Genomic DNA, 21,092 nt, shown 5'->3' with positions numbered 1-21,092 from the left:
ACAAATGAAACAAAGTGAGGACAGATGCTGGAATGCTCCGTATCCCCTGATAATATAAATTTAATCGTTCGCTTAATTGTCTTCATATGAAACCGAGTAAATGGTGTTAAAACTTTTGCAAACAAATTGCAACTAGTTGTAAGGAGTCCAGGAGCATGACGTTCACCAAGGACGCTCAGCACCAAGATGTCGACAAGGATCAGGACTTGAGACCGAGATGGAAACGGAGATGGAGACGGAGACGGAGACGGAGAAGGAGACTAAGGGATGAGCATGACGATGATGACGACGAGTTGTGAACAAATTTCTAAACGCCACTCGAGCTCTCGCTTTGAGCCACTTCAAAATTGCAAGTTGCCTCTGCCACTGATACTACGCAAAGTTTAACAGCCAAAAGTTTACACACACACACACACACACACATATAGAGACTGTCTGTCTGTCTGTGGTTGGAAGGCATCCTGGGTTTTTTGGCCAGGCTCTGGCTCGGGGCCAAAAGTTGCCTCTCAAATGAAAATGCGCTTCAAAAATTTATGAAAAACCATTTGACCAGCAAAACGAAAACGAAAAGAAACAAAAACCAAACGAAACCAAACGAAACGAAACTGAAACGAGCCACATACAAAATGCAACAGTGTGTAATTGCTGTTCGCATTGCGAACGCACGCTGGTTCCAGTTCTAGTTCCAGTTCCGGTTCCAGTTCTGTTTTCAGTTCTACATAACCTCAATATATGTTGATGTCTGTCATTTGCTATTCTGTTATTCTTTTCTCACTTTTTAGAACTTGTTTGCAATGCGAACGCACACTGGTTCCAGTTCCAGTTCCGGTTCTAGTTCCAGTTCCAGTTCCACATAACCTAAATATATCTTGATGTCTGTCATTTGCTATTCTTTTATTCTTTTCTCACTTTTTAGAACTTGTTTGCAATGCGAACGCACACTGGTTCCAGTTCCGGTTCTAGTTCCAGTTCCAGTTCCACATAACCTAAATATATCTTGATGTCTGTCATTTACAATCGTCCATTTCTCAATGGTTGAAACTAGATCGCAATGCGAGTGCAAACTGGTTCCAGTTCCAGTTCTGTTTCCAGTTCGACATAACCTCATTATATCTTAATGTATGTCAATCTTCTCAATTTTTGGAACTAGTTGGCAATGCGAATGCCCACTGGTTCCAGTTTCAGTTCTGGTGCCAGTTCCATAACTTCAATATATCTTGAAGAATTTGTTATTTGCTATTTGTCATCATGTGCTGAATGGTTGGAACTAGTTCGCAAATCGATTCAATTCCAGTTCTCGATATATTTCAGATTTTTTTGAATGTATCGTGAATGTCTGTCATTTGCTATTTGTCATTCCTCTCTTAACGGAACTAGTTCACAATACCAAAGTACACTAATTCCAGTTCCCGTTCCAGTTTCAGTTTCAGTTCCGCATTTCTTCAATATATCTTGATGGCTATTATTTGATATCTGTCTAGTCTTCAATGCAAAATCATACTGGTTCCAGTTCCCTTTTTAGTTCCATTTTCAGTACAACATTTGCTTGATGTCTGCTATTTGCTATCTATCATTCTTTGCTCAATGATTGGAAGTAGTTCGCAATGCGAATGTATATTGGTTCTAGTTCCAGTTCCAGTTCCAGTTCTAGATCCAGTTCCCGTTCCCGTTCCCTTTACAATTGTAGATCCCAATTACTCAAAATATGTTAATGTCTGTCATTGTAAAAACTATTTTGATATGTGAATCCACACTGATTCCAGTTCTAGTTCTAGTTGAAGTTTCAGAAATAGTTCTAGCTCTACTTCTAGTTCTGGATCCAGTTCTAGTTCCACATTTGCTCCATTTATTTTGATGCCTTTCATTTACTATCTGTCATCCATTTCTCAATGGTTGAAACTAATTCTATACAGATAACTTTTATTTTACATTCCAATCTTTTTCATTACAGTGTTAATTTAAACTAGTTCACCTAATATCTTTCTATACAGTGTTTATTTGAACTAGTTAATTGCAGAGCCATTTAAATGTGACAAAATTGAAATCAAGCCAGTTTGAATATCGCATATCAACTCTTAACAAATCTCAAAGCTATACTCAATCAATATATCAATTAATCTTTGTTGCTTTGCTCATCGGAACTAGTTCCACTAAGCAACATTCAAAGCAGTGCGAATGGATTAATAAATGAAATAATCAATCGCTTGTAACGACACAAATTTATCATGAAAACGAATCAAAACACTGTTCGATATTCCTGCTAAAGTTATTTCTTTCATAATTAATGTTTTTCCTCAATTAATAATAACTTCTTTGCACATTAATCTTGCTATCAAAGTGAATTGAAATCGTACGAGGATTCATTGTCAAAGCAGGCAAAACTTGCTATGCTTCGGATTGTGGATTGCGGATTGCGGATTGTGTGAGAGGAGTTTTTGTTGAACCTGGGCCTGCGTGCAGTCTGGGCACACTGGCAGTTGGTGTAAATGCCCAAAGTTTGATTATGGTGACTCAAAGTAAAAAACCTGCAACTGCCAAAAGTTTCTCTTATAGAATATCGTTTGTTTTATTGACGCCATAGCCAGAAAAAACTTTGCAAATTGCATGCACATGCACAAGCTGAATTCAAACACACACACATGTACACACACACACACACACAGATGAAAATTTCCTGCTACTTTTCGACAGAGTGTGAGAACTGTTGAGGGCACATAAAGACATCATCAGATATAAGTAGAGAAAGCAGAAGCAAAAGCATAATTCAGCAAGCAGCTGTGTTTGAGATTGTCTGCAATATAGGGTATATATAGTCGATCATAATTGCAATGCAAAGAAATATCGATGAGTATAATAATTATCGATAGTTTTCACTATAAACCTAAATATTACAATACAAGCAGAATTATCTTAAAATAATCGATGCGTACAATAACTATCGATAGTTAAAAACTTCGATAGTTTTTAAGGTAGTAAAACAGATTTTTATAAAAACTGTTTAGGACACTTAGAGACATCATCTGATGTGAGAAGACGAGCAGAAGCAAAGGCATAACTCAACCAGCTGCGTTTTAGATTGACTGCAGTATAGGGTATATATAGTCGATCATAATTGCAATACAAAGAAATGAATCTAAATTTGTTCCAAAGCAAATGCATATTCTAAGCTGACACATAATACAACCTAAGTGTTACAATATAAGTAGATTTATCTTAAAATAAACGTGTATATTATCTATCGATAGTCGAGAAAAATCGATAAAACCCTATTGTTACAATACAAGCAAGATTTATTTTGAAAAAAAAATCGTAATAATTACTATCGATAGTCAAAGAAAAATCTATAGTTTTTTAGGTAGCAAAACAAAACTATTATTGAAAAGTCGTGCACTTGCACTTATTTGCACAATGAAAATCAGTGCTTAAGTTACTAACGGCAAGTCTTTAATATAAGTAACATGATTTATAAACTATCGATGTGAATCGATATACCAAAGGGAGGTAGCAAAATATTATTATTAAAAAGTCGTGCAATTGCATTTATTGGCTCTACCAAAAAACAGCATTTGAATGAATATCAGTTAGACTTTAATACAAGTAATATGATTTAGCATTTATCGATGTGTAAAACTATCGATATACTAAAGTAAAGTATATATTGTAAGCACTTTGCAACTGTAACTTCAAACTCTTGTAGTTTAATTTATTAATCCTACCAACGACACCAGTCGAGTCTCTATAATAGCACCAATCCATAATTGAACTATTAATTTAACATACAAAGTGTCTCCAAGTCGAGCATGCTTTATTCTTATGAAATGGAAATGCCCTGACTCTATAATATTGCCAATCTAAAATAGATTAATTTATTTTAGCGTACAGGGTATCTGCAAGTTGAGAAAACTTTATTTTTATGAAATAGAAATTCACTATAATATTACCAATCTATAATGAATATATATTATATATTACAAGGTGCCTCCAAGTCGATCATAATCCATTCTGCCTGCAAGTCGAGCATGCTCCATTCTTATTCAATGTAAACCCTCTGTAATATTACCAATCTATAATGAACATATTATTAGAGCGTACAGGGTGCCTGCAAGTCGAGCATACCCCATTCCTTTGCAATGAAAATGCACTGCAAATTTTGGTGTTCGTATATAAATCAATAAACTTATTCAATAAATGTCTGCAGCACTCGTTGACGCTTTCCGACATTTATGGCGACAATCATTATGACCCGAAAATTCCCTTCTCCCCTCTCTCTCTCTCTGTTTCTCTCCCCTCCTCCGTCTTGATAATACCCACAGTTGGTTGGGCAGGTCATTAAACGCATAATCGATACTAATGAAGCGTCGGATTTACTTGCTGTTGGCAATTATTGTGAGACTGCAGCGTGCCAAGTTCTCTCCTCTCCCCTTCCTCTCCTCTTCTTGGCACTGCATCCGCTTCATGGCATAATAAATTGCCCCCTCCCCCCGCTCTGCTCCTAAATATCTCTGATCTCATCAATAGAGTGTAGCTAAGCCCTCAAAATGTGCGTACGCATAAACGTTTTATGTGCTTCAGCTTCAGCTTAAGCTTTAGCTTTAGCTTTGGCTTTGGCTTTCACTTCTTCTTCCTACTACGAGATTTGTCCATTTACAGCCAAGGCGAAAACGAAGACGAAGGCGGAGACGAAGGCGGAGACTGAAACTCAAACTCAAACTCAACTCAAGCTGAGGCTGCAACTTGCTTAATGAGCCTAGCAACATTTACCATGGCAGCACTTTTCAGCACTTTACAATGTTTCCCCCCCCATAAATGCAAATGGCAAATGGCAACTGAAAAAAAAAACTAGTTCACACATTCGCTGTGCCATCAAAGTGGTCCATATAATTTAAGTAGACGCTCTTTAGATACCAGATTGTCACAGCTTCTGACGGATTAGGCGAGCTATCAATTTTGTGAGCTTTCAACCAAATTCAATTCTTAAACAAAACTTTAAAGAGTTACTTTTTGTATGTGACAAAATATATTCAAATTCAAAAAAGTAACTCTTTTAATAATCGACATCTTTCAAGTATTTACATTTATCTATAATTATATCTGTGCTATCAATTCTGTAAAGCAGCTTTCAACAAAATTCAGTTCTTTGCGCTGATTTTAGCTTTAAAGAAACTTTTATTTAAACATTCTTTTAATCTACAATTTCTTTGTAGAGTTAGACTTATCTTTAGCTATTCACCATATTTACATTTATCTATAATTATATCTATACTATCAATTTTTTAAGCTGCCATCAACCAAATTCAATTCTTTGCACTGATTTGAGCTTTAAGAAAACTTTAAAGAATTCCTTTTTGAATGTGACAAAAATATTTAAATTGTATTATTTAATTTTTTTTAAATTATTATTATATAATAAAAAAAAAGAAACTCTCTTACTAATCCACATCTTTTAACTATTTACATTTATCTATAATTATATCGATGCTATGAATTTTGTAACCAAATTCAATTCTTTACGCAGATTTTAGTTTTAAGGAAACTTTAATTTAAACATTCTTGTAATCAACAATATCTTTGTAGACTTAGACTTATCTTTATCTAATTGGTATATTTACATTTATCTATAACTATATCTATGCTATCAATTTTGTAAGCTGCTTTCAACCAAATTCAATTCTTAAACAAAACTTTAAAAAGTTTCTTTTTGAATGTAACAAAATGTATTAAAAATATATTCAAATTCAAAAAGTCTTCTTTTAAATATTTACATTTATCTATAATTATATCTAAACTGCTTTCAACAAAATTCAATTCTTGCGCTGATTTTAGCTTTAAGAAAACTTCAATTTAAACCTTCTTTTAATCAACAATTTTTTTTTAATTTGACAAAATATATTCAAAATGTATTCAAATTCAAAAATAAACTCTTACTAATCGACATCTTTTAAATATTTACTTTTATCTATAATTATTCAACAATTCAACAAAATTCAATTTAGGAAAACTTTAATTTAAACATTCTCTTAATCAACAATTTCTTTGTACAATTAAACTTCTTTTTATATAGATAAAGAAGACATCTTTTAAATGTTTAAATTTATCCATAACTCGACATTTTATTTAGATTTCGCAACGCTTCACAGTTGTTTGGTTGTCGCCATTTATCAGCTGGCAAAAAGCAGAGAAGAAGAAAGAAACACACGCTAAAATTGCAATTCAATTGAGTGGAATAAACTTAGGGCGAGTTACGAGCGCCAACTTGCAAGTTATTTTATTCCAGCTGATTTTCAATAGCATTTGCAGCACAACGCTTAAATTTATGACTGCATCTCAAAGAGAGAGAGAGAGAGCGCAGAAGGGGAAAGCTGAAACAGTCTTTGAGAGACTACTTACAAAAGGCGCCTTAACAAAATGGCAATTCAATTGCGAACAATTGCAATTGCATTCAATTTCGCGGCTTATCAACAGCGCACACACATTAAAACCTCAAAAAGAGAATGTGTGACTATTGACTTAAAGAGACCCTTTTCAAGAAGTTAAACTTGTAGAGACCCTTTAGTTATCATATTAAGAACCTAGAAATTAATGTTTAATACTAGAGCAAATGAAATGAAACATATTTAAGCTGAATGAAGAATGTATAAGTATTGACTTGCAGAGACCCTTTAAAAAAAATGTGCATTAAAACCAAAGCATATTATATGAAACACATTGACTGTTAAAGAAGAATGTGTCACTATTGATTTTCAGAGACCCTTTTTAAGAAGATGAACGTATGCAATTGACTTTTAGAGACCCTTTAGTTATCATATTAAGAACCTAGAGATGAATGTTTAATACTGACCCTCAATAGAGTATTTTAAATGAAACATATTTAAGCTTAATGAAGAATGTATAAGTATTGACTTGCAGAGACCCTTTCAACAAAACGTTCTTTAAAATGTAAAGAAAAAGAAGATTAAAACCAAGAGAAGAATGTGTAAGATTGACTTCTTTCGTCAGTTTATAGAGCATATTACATAAAACACATTAACTTCTAAAGAAGAATGTCTAACTATTGACTTTCAGAGAAAAGTGCCAAAGAAGTGCCAAAAGAAGAATTTGTGATATTGACTGCCGTAGATACTACATCAAATATTTTATGTGAAACACATTAACCCCAAATAAACAATGTATAAAGTATCGACTTGCAGCGACCCTTTCAAAAAAATGGCAAAGGAAGAACTTATGATATTGACTTGAGTAGACTCTTTAACTTTCATATTGAAACCAGGAGATGAATGTGTGAGGCATATTATAAGAGCACACATTAAAACCTACAGAAGAAGGTTTTTAGACTTTCAAAGACCCTTTTAAAAATTATATGCAAAAAAAGTATTTGTGATATAGATAACGTGAAACATATTTAAGCCCAAAAAAGAATGTGGAACTATTGACTTGAAGAGACCCTTTCAAAAAAAGTGTATTAAAACCAAAAATAGAACGTTTGGTATTGACTTACAACGACCCTTTATCATATTATAAAAAAAAAGATGAAACCAAGTGAAGATTGTGTAATATTGACTTCTATTGTAGCTCTAAAGAGCGCTATTCTATGAAGGGCAGAGATCTTAAAGCCAACATTGTAATCAAATAGCAAATATATTATTATATTGTTCTAATATTGGAAAGATTGAATATAATACAGAAACATAGAATATTTTTTAAAAATGTTAGACCCCTCACTGAATAATGTGCAGCTCAATAATAGAATAAAACTTTGTGGAGTATCTGCTTCGATTGCGTTGCTTAGCATACCCATCATTAATGATTCGCTGTGTGGAGTATATTTAACATTTAATGGGCTTACGCTTCGCTCATTTGATGTCTACCGGGTATTATTAAGGGTCACGCCCCCCATTTCATAGCCATGCTGCAAGTGTTATCAGCGTGGGCGTGGCAAACAACGCCCAAGTGTCGCATAAAATAAACATTTACTAAATTGACACTTGCGATTCAAAACCAAACACTCAATTGCCGACGTTGCAACGTTGCCCCAATGCGACGACTGTTGCCTCGCTGCCTCACTGTTGCCTCATGCTGCAGTTGCAAGTGCAACTCGACAACGACAACGACAACAACGACGACGGCGACCACGACAGCGACACCATCATCAACTGCAACAACAACAACAAGAGCAACAATCGTTATCAACTAAAATTCCTTGCATCGACGCACATGCTGCACACACACACACAGACACACACACACACAGACATACTTGCCGCACAGACAGTTGCAGATACTCTCAGTGCTTGCCTCATCGATGGAGCAGCACACTCGAAGCGAAGCGTTAACTGCGGACACAGGCACAAATACAACGAAGAAAGCTGCATTCGAGTGTGCTCAACTGTGAAATACTCGCTACGCATTTTGAAAAAATACTAACAGAATATATCACATTAAGTATTCAGTATTTAAATATATTATCTATATGATATAGCCATCACTCTATGTTGCAAATATGATATCGGATTGCAATTTATTTGGGAATCGGAATGAAAGATAATTAATTAATAACTTATACAACACAACAATAAATCAAATCAATGCATAAATGGTATTTAAATATACCAAAACGTATAATAAACATTCAAATATATCATGGAATACAAAATAACTATCACACTACGTTGCAATTCATTAAGAAATCTGAGTGAAAGTGGCTTGATTAAAAACATATACCACATAAATATACTTAGAATATACCAACATTGATAGAACATTGTATAAATAGTATTTAAGTATAGACATTCAAATATATCACAGAACACAAAATAAATGACCATCAATTCAACTCAATTGGGAATCAAAAAGAAATCGATTTGATATACCACATAAATATACTACAAATATAGCAAAGTAAAGTATAAATGATATTTAAATATACCATAACATATAATAGATATTCAAATATATCATAGAATACAAATTGATCATCAATTCTATTTTATAGAGTATCACACCACGTTGCAACATTGAGGTCGGATTGCAAATCAATTGAGAATTAGTATGCATTGAACACTAATATAAACCACCTAAATAAATATACTTCAAATATACCAAGAATAAATCCAGGTTAAGGAGAAACGATATTTAAATAACCATCATTGGAAGTTTGATATCGTATTGCAATTCAATTTGGTATCATGAGAAAAAAAGCAGCTCGACCAAAAAGATGTAACAAATAAATATACTACAAATATACCAACAATAAATGATATATACAAAAGTTGGCATTAAAATATACCATAGAACACAAAATGACCATCCTATGAAACTTAGATATCCGATTGTTATGCAATTGCCCAAAATGATGTAACAAATAAATATACTGTAAATATGATAACAATAAATGATATATAAATATATCATAGTATAGGTTGATATTAAAATATACCACAGAATGCAAAATAACTATCATTGGGAACTTTGATATCGAATTGATATTCAATTGATCAAAATCAGATATCAAATAAATATACTACAAGTATACCAACAATAAATGATAGAAAAATATACCGTAACATAAGTTATTTAATATTAACTACTATATCATAGAATACATATTTTCGAACATTGATATCCGATTGTTATGCAATTGCTCAAAATGATGTAACAAATAAATATACTGTAAATATACCGACAATAAATGATATATAAAATATAAAATCAAATTGTGAAAGTTATAAATCACCCCTTAATTCGCTTCGATAAAATTCTTTAATAAAAAAAATTCTATTTAAATATACCACTACATTAAATACTGAACAATCAAATATACTAAACCCTAACACAAAATTCTTTAACAACTAAATAAGCGTAGGTTCATTTATCAAAAAATTTTGCTTATCTAGCTCAGTCAGAGATGTCTCGACCTCAGTCGCTCTAACCAACTCACTCATAATGCCCTTCTATGCAGTGGCTCGGGCCCGGGATATAAACACAGACAAAGATGCTTCGCTCCTTTGCCCTTAATCCCCGCCCCCGCTCCCGCCCCCGTGCCCGCTTCCCCCCTGATGAGAACCATTATCGTCAGACCTCAAACTGCAACTCTAACAGCAGCTTCATTGCCATTTACATTCCCATTCCCATTCCCAATCCCATTTCCACTCCCATCGCCATCGTCATCGTCATAGACATTTATAAACTCCACACAAAACACTGTCCACTTCGGCTCGCTGGGCTGCCAACTCTATTGATTTCCCTTCTCGTTATTCTCTTGTTGCAAGCGGCAACTGAGTCTGTCAATTCGTCGACAGATCAAATGAATCGAACACGAAACGTAACGCACTAAATTAATTTAACTTTCACTTTAGTAACTTCAACTCGAGTCCATTTCGATGCGCAGTTCAAATTGAAAATGCAATACGCTTGATGCCTCTTGACACCAAGCAATTATATTGACAGCGTTGCCACATCGTTCGGTATCATCATGCTGCATCCAATAACTCATGCTTTTTTTTGTAGATTTCGACAACATTGTATGAACTTAACATATAAACTGATTTAAGTGATGTATCGATTGCTTTAAGGAACTGATAGATGGACAGTTTCACTCATCGAAACATCTTCTGAACCGGTTCATGAACTTTTTGTTTGTTGATTTATTTTTCGTCTAGCCGCACTTTAGCGACCATTAAAAAGTTGGGAGTTTAACAGCTAAATCGATCCCTTTATAGAACAGCTAAATCAGAGTCACCTTCCAAACCGGTTTATAAAGTTTCTGTTCCTTATTACTTATTCGGTTCTTCCAACTATTTATTCATTTACTTTTCGTCTAGCCGACCAATTAAGCGGCAAATCAATCGCCTTATAGAACTGCCAAATCGAAAGTTACAATCATCGGAGCCACTTCTGAACCGGTTCATCAACTTTCTCTTATTTTTTGTCTAGCCGCACTTTTACCGACCATTCGAAGAAAATGTTGTGAGTTGTCTTCTTATGAATATAAAAAGTAAATCGATCCCTTTATAGAACAGATAAATCGTTTAAGTTCTAGGAACTATACTTCAGAACCGGTTTATATAAACTTTCTGTTGCTTCTTGTCCCTTCGATTCGTGCAACTTCATAGCATAGCCGACCATTAAAAAAGCAAGTTGCAACACTTAAGGTCCGCTTACGAACCGCATTCCGAACCGGTTCATTGACTTGCTTAATATGCAATTGTTGCAGCAAAAGTTTCGCTGACAATTTTGTGAATACAACGAGACCAAACCGATGATGATGATGATGACCACATCATCGAGTCGGTCAGTCGATAATGAAGATGTGGACATGTAGCTCTAACCAAAAGCAGACAAAGAGAGGAAGCTAGAATCGAAGTCGGAGCAATTGGAATTGGAGTTGGAGTTGGAGTTGGAGTAACAGACTTTGTCACGGCCACAATGATGGCCACACTCCTGCACACAACCAATTGTCCTGCCTTGTCCAGGGTTCACACAACGCGCTCTTTTTTTCTCGCTTACTTCCTTTAAGCGTTTTCCCCCTTTTCAATATATCCTGTAAGCTGTAGCAAAAGGCGCCAAATGCGCTGGACTAGACACTTGATTGAGATGACTACGAGGGCAGTTGAAGTTGTAGTAAATCAATCAAATTAGAATACTAAAAGTTACTTTTGAAGAACTAACTATCTTTAAACTTTCACAATTATGAAGCAATAGTTAAACGAATAACAGTATTTTTGATTTATATTCCATTATATTATGAATATGAATAAGGCATGAAATTGAAATTGTCTTGGAAGGAATACGATATGAACTAACTATTCTTAAAGTTTCACAATGATGAAGTAGGAAATAGTTTTCAAACATTAAAATATGAATTATCATAAGCTTCATAAAGGCAGAGCAATAGTTATCTAAATATCAGTATTTTTTATATACATTGAGGGTTTTTAAAAATACGAAATAGTTTTCAAACATTAAAATACGAACTATGAATCAACTGTCCTTAAAGTTTCATAAAAAAAAAGCAATATTTATAAGTAAATAACTTACTTTGAATTAAAATATTAAGTGGAAACTTTTCTTTCTTTTCTTTCTTACTCTTAAAGTTTTGCAAGAATTATCCAAATAATCTTAGTTGTAAAGTATGAAATTGAAACTGCTTCTCGAAGTTTACGATATGATGTGAAATATCTTAAATTTCATAAAGATGGAGAATAGTAATCTAAAAAGCAGTATTTTTTTTATGGTATAGAGTAACAACCACTTTTTAAAGATTATAAATGATATTTATACAAATAACAATATTTTTATTTTATATTCCTTTATAGAATATGAATAAGACATGAAGTTGAAACTGTCTTTGAAGGACCATTATATAAGTTAACTATTCTTAAAGTTTCACAAAGATGAAGCAATAGTTATCGAAAGTAAGACATGAAATTGAAAGTGCTTTTCAAATATTATAATATCATATGAACGATGAAGCTAAAGTTATCTAAATAGCAGTATTTGTTGGGTATGTTGTGTGTATTTAAAAAGACATGAAAGAAGTAAAGATTACAATATTAGAACTATCCTTAAAACCTCACAAAGATGAAGCAAAAGTCATGCAAGGAACAAGATTTTCCAAGAGCGAATAAAAACAAAAATATTAGTGTATTTAATTGGATATTTAAAGAAACATAAAGAAATTATGAAGATGAAAATAAATAATGACTTTGGCGATTACAGGGTATCCTGCAGTCAAGCAAGACTTCAACAAGCAAAGAAGAGAGAGAGGGAGAGGGAATGTGTGTGTAAAGAGAAATTCCTAAATGAACGATATAAATTGTTGGCAGCCACAAATAATGAAAACACTTTGCGGTCATTTAGCGCTATTTGAGTCACACTCACACACACACACACACATACAGTGACAACTGTCAACAGCATGCGTATGTGTGTATGTGTGTGCGTGTGTGTGTGTGTGTGTGCGTTGTCCTCTTCTGTCTGTGGGTGACATTTTTTCTTGCTCTGCGCTGCAAAGTCTATTGCAATTCGAAAATGACATACGAAGTCCATTAAGCACACTCACACACACACACACAGAAGTGCACACAGATGCAGCAAGAGAGCAAAAACAACAATTGCAACTGCAAGGGGCTAGCTGGGGGGCGTGGCGTAACGCCTCTAATCCCCGCCTGATGAGCATTCAGCAATCGTCTCAGTCTCAGTGTCAGTGTAACATTCTCAGACGAACGACGAGTTCAATGGCTACACACACACTCTGACGCACACTGACTACCAAAATTATCTTCATCAGCTCTGTTGAATCGCATTCACATTTGATACGTTTTGTGCTCCATTCTGGGTAATGAACATTGACAACTACGAAATTCAGACAATTGAATCTTAATTTTCCAACAGAGATGGATAAAGCGATAAAGAGTGGGACAGATTAAGTGTGCAAAAGGGAGAGAGCGAGCGAGATAGCTACAGCTAGATAGATGACCATTGAGAGAGAGAGAGAAAAGCTTTGTGCATGAATCAATCGCAAAGACAATAAACATTTATTTATGAACAGCTTCATTTTGCTGCCAAATACCCTGCACATTCCCAACCTCCCCCATTGGGTATACTCCTCCATTACGTTACGAGTTTCGCTTCGCATTTAATTAGTTTTTCTTTCGCTCATTTAATTTACTCCCAGCTTAATAATGTTGGCACTTGAGTCGTTTATTCGCTGATTAAACTGACGTCAAGTGTTTCTCCGACTGCACAATTTGCCTTGCAGTTATTAAGTAAATGGAAGCAGAGAGAGAGAGAGCTCATCAAATGCTTAAATACACTTGCAAGAGAGCTGACTTCTATGTTTGTATGGGTGTTCACAGTAAGTTACCTTAATGCAAACAGCTCAACTAAAGCAAAGCACAGAGAAGAGAGCACATTTTTCGCACACTCAACTGATGCTTAAGGGTTGGTTGCCAGCTGTGCAAGCAGATCAAGCAAAGAAAGCCTTAGAGCGGCGTCATCTTGCAAAAGCAGATCCGCAGGCAAAGAGAGCGTTAAATTGAGAGCGACTTAAAGAGCTGCTCAATATGGAAATTGTTGTTGCTGCTGCTTTGGCTGCTGCTGCTAAGGCTAAAGCAAAAGCAAAAAGTATTTACTTTCATGTTTCTAGTTTTTTCGAGTGCAACTTGCGAATTTACGTTACAATTATTAAGAAGTAAATAAAGCAGAGAGAGAGAGAGCTTACCAAATACTTAAATACACTCGCAAGAGAGCTGACAGCTATGTATGTGTGTCTACCCTAATGCAAACAAATCAATCAAAGCAAAGCGCAAAGAAGAGAGCTCATTTTTCGTGCATTCAACTTATGCTTAAAAGCTGGCAAGCAGATCAGGCAAAGAAAGCCTAAGAGCGCCGCCATCTTGCTAAAGGAGATCCGCAGGCAAGAGAGCGACTTAAAGAGCTGCTCAATATGGAAATTGTTGTTGCTGCTGCTTTGGCTGCTGCTGCTAAAGCTAAAGCAAAAGCAAAAACTATTTACTTTCGTGTTTCTTCTAATTTGCCTTGCAATTATGAAGCAAATAAAAGCAGAAACAACTCTCTCTTAGTAACAATACAATTTGATAGAGTTAATTTAAATAATTTGACTTTTTGAAATGTGAAATAAGTATTGCTTCATTTAGTATTTCTTTAACCAATACCTAACCTCAAAAACTGTAAATAATCATTGTTTGACCTAAACAAGCAAAAATAGTTAAAAAAAAAAAACTTTCCACTACGTTTTTAAATTAAGATCATCATTTATATACATACATATATAAAAATATTAAATAAATTTCCTATAAACAACACCTAACCTCAAAAGCTGTGTTTTTAAGGAACTTTGGTGAAGTAATTCATATCAGTAACCTCCCCATTAAATATATCATTTATATATCTTAATAGAAATCAAGAAATTAAAAAAAAAATTAAATATTAAATTAAGTTCCTTATTTAGATATCTTGTTAGTCGTAGCTTACTTTTCTTGCTTCTCAAAACTATATAATAAATCTTCTTTTATAAATAAATGTTATCTGTATTAATTTTCTACGTATTCCCCCGTCTATTTTGAATCTATAGGCAATAACTAACCTAAAAAACTTTTAATAAATATATAATAAATCATAATTTCTACTTTCTATATTAATTTTCTACTTAATCTCCCGTCTATCTTCAATCTATAAGCAATACATAACCTCAAAAAATGTGTTATTTTAGGAACTTTGGGGAAGTAATCGTTTTATGAATCAATTTTAAGTAAAGAAACAAAACTTTTTAAGAAAACTTCCTATCTAAATTTAAATTTATAATTTATATTTCTTAATTGAAGTCAATAAATTAAATATTTCATTTTCTCTTTTAGATATCTTGTTAATCCTAGCTGACTTTTCTTGCTCCTCTAACTTTATGATAAATCTTTATTATTTACATACTTATATTAAATCACAAGATTGTTTTCTATATAAATTCCCTAGTCTATTGCTATTAATTCGTTTGTTGATGTGTGTTGAGAACATTTATTGCTCTTGTTTATTATTTGCTTCTGTGATTGTCTTTGATTTATATTGTTAACTTCAAATCTGGTCAAGTGTTGTTTGTTGTACTTACCCCGTCTTTTATCAAGTTGTTGTTGTGTTGCATAAAATATATAGCATACTTTCCATCACACACTATATTGCAGCATTTTTTATTTCCGGGGCTCTTCTATTGTCTTTTTGTCTTTAGGCCTGCTGCTGCGTTCGTTCGTTGGATGGTTGGTTGTTAGGTCTTGTTGTTGTTGGGTTGACAGCCTCTTCATCATGGCCAGAAACACGCAAAATAATCATAAATTTACATAACTGGCAAACAATAGCCGCCAGGTGGCGCCACTACTACCAGAGAGAGAGCGAAAGAGGGAGAGAAGGAGAGCTAGTCAATGCAGCTTCTCACTTTCACAGGCAACTCTGTCCGATAGTGCAATTGAGCCACAAATGCTTCAAGCAAAGACTCTTTCTCTCTCTCTCTCTCTCTCTCTTTCTCTATCTCCTTTGTTGTTGTAGTTATACCCGGTATTGAAAGCTGAGCAAGGCATTCAAAGTTGATGCTAGAAGTAAAAGTAAAGTGATTCAATAAGAAAAACATCTTGGCGTAGAATTTTTCTGAAATTCTATGTAAATAAAATATCACGTTAAATCATAACAGATTTATGTAAGGATGGATCAAGATTATATAGAGAAAACTTATTAAATATTAATGGTTCGAATTTGGAAGCACAGTTTCGTTTATTTGATTGTGGTTTAAATAAAGTTCGTACACAGAGAGAATGAAATCGAAATTGAAAAATGTTGACTTAAGATTTCTTGGTTTCATTTTAAGATTTTTCCACTCATGAAACAAGAAATTTTCAATTAAAAGATTGGGCAATATAAATTTTTTATAGATTTTCGACTTTGATACGAGTATAAGAATAAGTTTTCTTGGTTCAATTTTTACATACAAAGAATCTTGATTCAAGATTTCATTCTTGATTTTAGCACATTTTGTTCTTGTATTTTAAAAGGCCACAAATAATTGAGGGCGCGACCATGATATAGATAATATAAATTTAACTTTCAAGGTGCTACAAAGTGATTCTGTTCCTTTGTTGTCACTTCTTCTTCTTCTTCTGCGTCCTCTTCTTTTACTTTTACTTCTACTTCTTTTATTTTTTCTAATCTTCTAATCCACAAAAAACTAACATTAAAAAATATATGAGAAAAATAAAAGGTTTTATTTAAGTCATTTTTCTTCTAGTTCTTTTTCTTCTTATTATTCTTCCTCTGCTTCGTCCTCTTCTTTTACTTATACTTATATTTCTTTTTTTTCTTTGTCCTCCTCTTCTTCTTCCTCTCATTCTTCTTCTTCATCTTCTTATCTTATTCTTCTTCTTCATCTTCTTATCTTATTCTTCTTATTCATCCTCCTCTTCTTCTTGATCTTCTTCTTCGTCTTATTTTTCTTCATCTTCTTCCTCTGCTTGCTTTTCTTCTTTTTCCTTTGCTTCTACATTTCTTTTTTTCTTTTCTATTTTTTTCTTTTCTATTTTATTCTTCTTCCCCTCATTCCCCTCTTCTTCATCTTCATCTTCATCCTCCTCTTTTTCTTCCTTTACTTCATCTTCTTCTACATTTATGTAAAACCACAAAAAGCCATCATTCAAAAAGCGTTTTCTCTAAATTGAAATAAAAGTTCTAGGAAGAAAAACAGTCCTACTGTTTTTGCCGGGTATCTCAAAGTCGAGCACACTCAGCTGTTGCCACTTTACTTCTCTGCCTTTGGCTGTTGTTGTTGTTGTTGCTGTTGTTGTTGTTGTTGTTTATCCTTGCTCCGTCGTTGTCATCATTGTCTGCCTTGTCGCATTTTACGCCTCGACAACGATGCGTGACACAAACAGCAGACGGCTTATGCTCCCTCTCCCTCTCACCCCTCCTCCTCCTCCACGCCCCCTCTCTCTCTGTGTGCATCGGCTGGTGATAAATAGGCAGTTAGTGTGGCGCAATCTCAGCTTACATTCATAATGCATTAATTTTTCGGGTTCGGGTTAATCGCATGCAGTTGCGAGGAGGGAAGGGAAGGGAAAGGATGGACAGAAGGAGAGTAAAGGAGGAGACGAAGGACTTCAAGTGCAGAGATCCTTTTGCTTGGCAATTTTTTCCATTAAATTACACGCAGTCAGCAACCGAATTGGATACTTGGACAAGACGTTTTCTGCTGCCATAATTGCATGTACAAGTAGGAAAGCAAGGAGTGAGAGGGAGACGGAGAAGGGAGAAGCTTGCTGGAGGATCTTTGGAGCAATAGCAAAGTGCTAAAGTGGTAAATATGTCAGCGGCAGCAACGACGATAAATTCTCGTTAAGTAGACGCGCACACGCAGCCCAGAGCGGGGGCGGGGGTGGGGGCGCGGGTGAGAGGCGTGGCAAGAAGTGTGTGTGTGGGGGGGGGGGGTAAAGGCAATCGGTTGGCCTAATCTGCTGCGCTTGAATGATGATGTGCCACGCCCATGCACAGCCCTTAATTACAGCGTGTGTGGCGTGAATTGAGTTTCGGCAATGTGTAAGAGAAAGAGAGAGGGAGGTGGGGGAGGGGGCAGGCATTGGTAGAAAACACGTGCGCACATGTGCAACTTCCGTTAAAAATCTATTGCTAACTTTCAACAATTCCACAACGAAGAGGGGCGTGAGAAACAGTCAGCGACGTGAACAGACACGCACACACACACACACACAGATAGATAGTAAGGTGCTCTGGATGTATGTGTGTGTGTGTGTGTAAGTGAGTTAGAGTTTCCTGCAGCTGTCGTAGCAACTTCCGGCTGTTGCAGCGTCGACGTCTCTGCCGCTGCCTCTGCCCGTCTGCTAAAACACTTATTTGGCTTAAGGCTACAAAACTCAAAGCCAAAAATAGCAGAAACAGCAACAACAACAGCAGCAGCAGTTTGAGGTCGCCATCTTGAGCACACCAAATGCTTAAATACACTTGCAGAAAGAGAGCTGACAGCTAAGTGTAGCCACAGATCAGCCAAAGCGAGACAAAACATAAAGAGAGCACTCCACTTATGCTTAAGGGTTGCTTGCTTGTTATGCAAGCAGATCAGGCAAAGAAAGCCTAAGAGCGCCACCATCTTGCAAAAACAGATCCGCATGCAAAGAGAGCGACTTAAAGAGCTGCTCAATATGGAAATTGTTGTTGCTGCTGCTAAAGCTAAAGCAAAGAGTATTTACTTTTCTTCTTTTTTGAGTGCAACTTGCGATTTACCTTGCAATTATTAAGAAGTAAATGGAAGCAGAGAAAAAGCACACCAAATACTTAAATACACTTGCAAGAGAGTTGACGTGTGTCTTCAGTATGTTACCCTAATGCAAACAGTTCAATCAAACCAAAGCGCAAAGAAGAAAGCTAATTTTTCGTACATTCAAATTATGCTTAAAAGCTGGCAAGCAGATCAGGCAAAGAAAGTCTAAGAGCGCCGCCATCTTGCAAAAGCAGATCCGCATGCAAAGAGAGCGTTAAATTGAGAGCGACTTAAAGAGCTGCTCAATATGGAAATTGTTGTTGCTGCTGCTTCGGCTGCTGAAGCTAAAGCTAAAGCAAAGAGTATTTACTTTCGTGCCGTGACTGCATTTCTTCTTCTGCTGCGTGTTTTTTTTTCGCCCACTCTTTGGCTTTGCCTTTGCTGCTGCTGCTGCTTCAATATTTTTTTACGTGCATGTGTAATCAACAGACAGATAGTATGTAAGTATTTATAAGTATGTACGTAAGTAATATGCTCTCCCTGTATGTGTGTGTGTGTGTGTGTGCTTAAAAAATTGCACAAAGTTTAAGTCAGCTCTAGGTGAATGTGTCTGTGTATGTGAGAGTGCTCACGTGTCTGTGTGTGTGTGTGTGTGTGTGTGTGTGCCAGTCTCTGCGCTGTTTAACTCAGTCATAGAACTGTTGCTGAAGTCACGTAATTCAAATAACTAAAGTTGGCGTAAATATGCCAAGCATACAACAGCAGCACACACACACACACACACACACACACTCGCATACACATGCAGACAGTCTAACGCCCTTTCTGCAAAACACAATTGCATGGCTGTTAGTTATTGTTGTTGTTGTTGTTGTTGTTGTTGTTGTTGTTGTTGTTGTTGTTGTTGTTGTTGTTGTTGTTGGTTGCCGGTTGTCAGTGCTAAGAGAGCTTAGTGCAGTTGAAGCTTTAAGCGTGTTAATTTTGTAATTTGTATTAAGCGCTCGTTTTAATTGGCCAATCAGCAGCAAAAGGGCATAAAGCACTGCACACACACACACACACACACATACTAATACACACTTGCAGAACGCTAACTGTAAACAGTGTAGACGGCTTAAGCACGCCAGCCAATTAGCTGCGCATAGACAATGAATGTTAAAGAATGGGATTTAACTGATTTGCCCCAAAACAAAACAGACACAAATGCGAGTGCAAGCTCACACAAACACACACGCACACACACACACACAGCAGACACTATTTTTCTCTCCCTCCCACTTTTTTTTCGCTGGCATGTGTGCGTGTGTTTGCATGCTTAGAACATTTTACATTTATGTTACTTACGTTGCTTTTGCTTCTCCACACTTTTAACACATTTCTTGCACAGTTTATTTACATACATACTTATTTGAACGCACCACGAAATTTATGTAATTGAAAACAACTTTTTCACCGAAGTAATTCGCGCACACACTTTACTGCTTCTTCGCCTGCTTGCTTGCAGGGCTGCCAAACTGCTTTCACTATCGCTGTGTTATCGATTATCGGCGACTACGATCCTTGCCCACCCACCCGATTACAATGCTGCCAGAGTGATTTAATTATCGCCGATTACGATCCTTGCTCACTGTGTTATCGATTATCTTTGATGCAACTGCCCTGGCATTGACAATTGCGATCCTTAGGACTTACCCAGTTTTACATTATTGATTTCGAATTATGCATATATGTATGTACGTAATATACCCAACGCGACTTTTCATTAATTAGTTAAAGCCGATTGTGTGCCACGCACAATGATGACCATGGGCGGCATTGCATAACATTTGTGGGTGAGGAGGCGTGGCAGGGCAGCGCAAAGTGCGCGCGCTAATTACTTATCTAGTAGAGCTTTGGGGAACGATTTTAAAGCTAAAGCTTAACACAGTTTAGCGGCCACTTAAGCTGCTGCTGCTGCTGCTGCTGCTTCTGCAAGACGCCATTTTGTAATTAGCCGCATTACAAGCACATAGTAGCACACTCACTGAGATTTTGTGCGGCTACTTTATATGTTAATGAGTTTTCTTGCCTTTGTCTTATCTGGCTAGCTGACCCCCCCTTCCCCGTCATCCCCTACACATCCTGGAGTGGACATGAGTGCGTGCAATTGAATTTGAAAGCAGTGCTCGAGCAGTGCTTAAGCTCCACTGCTTCCCCCTTCACACTGCACACTGCACACTGCTCACTGCACTGCTTGATGCTGGCATAATATGCAATATGAAAGTTGTTGTTGCCTCTTTTTGGCAAAGTTCAAATTGCATTTGAGCAAAAAATGGAGAAGAGAGAACGA

At 35.8% G+C, this 21,092-nt stretch overlaps 1 long non-coding RNA gene across 1 annotated transcript in view; it reads right to left on the bottom strand.

The window, feature by feature from the left end:
• LOC133849423 (uncharacterized) overlaps positions 1-20,261 on the bottom strand; it is a 42,788-nt gene extending 22,527 nt beyond the window's left edge. The window contains exons 1-2 of the long non-coding RNA XR_009895376.1: positions 20,108-20,261; positions 15,620-16,094 (exon numbers count right to left, since the gene is read on the bottom strand). This is a non-coding gene — a long non-coding RNA (uncharacterized LOC133849423). The remainder of the gene's footprint in view (positions 1-15,619; positions 16,095-20,107) is intronic.
• Between the last annotated feature and the right edge of the window lie 831 nt (positions 20,262-21,092).

This window comes from Drosophila sulfurigaster, chromosome X, assembly GCF_023558435.1.
Source record: "Drosophila sulfurigaster albostrigata strain 15112-1811.04 chromosome X, ASM2355843v2, whole genome shotgun sequence".
In the NCBI taxonomy this organism is placed as follows: Eukaryota; Metazoa; Arthropoda; class Insecta; order Diptera; family Drosophilidae; genus Drosophila; species Drosophila sulfurigaster.
This window is presented reverse-complemented; position numbering and strand designations above follow the sequence as displayed.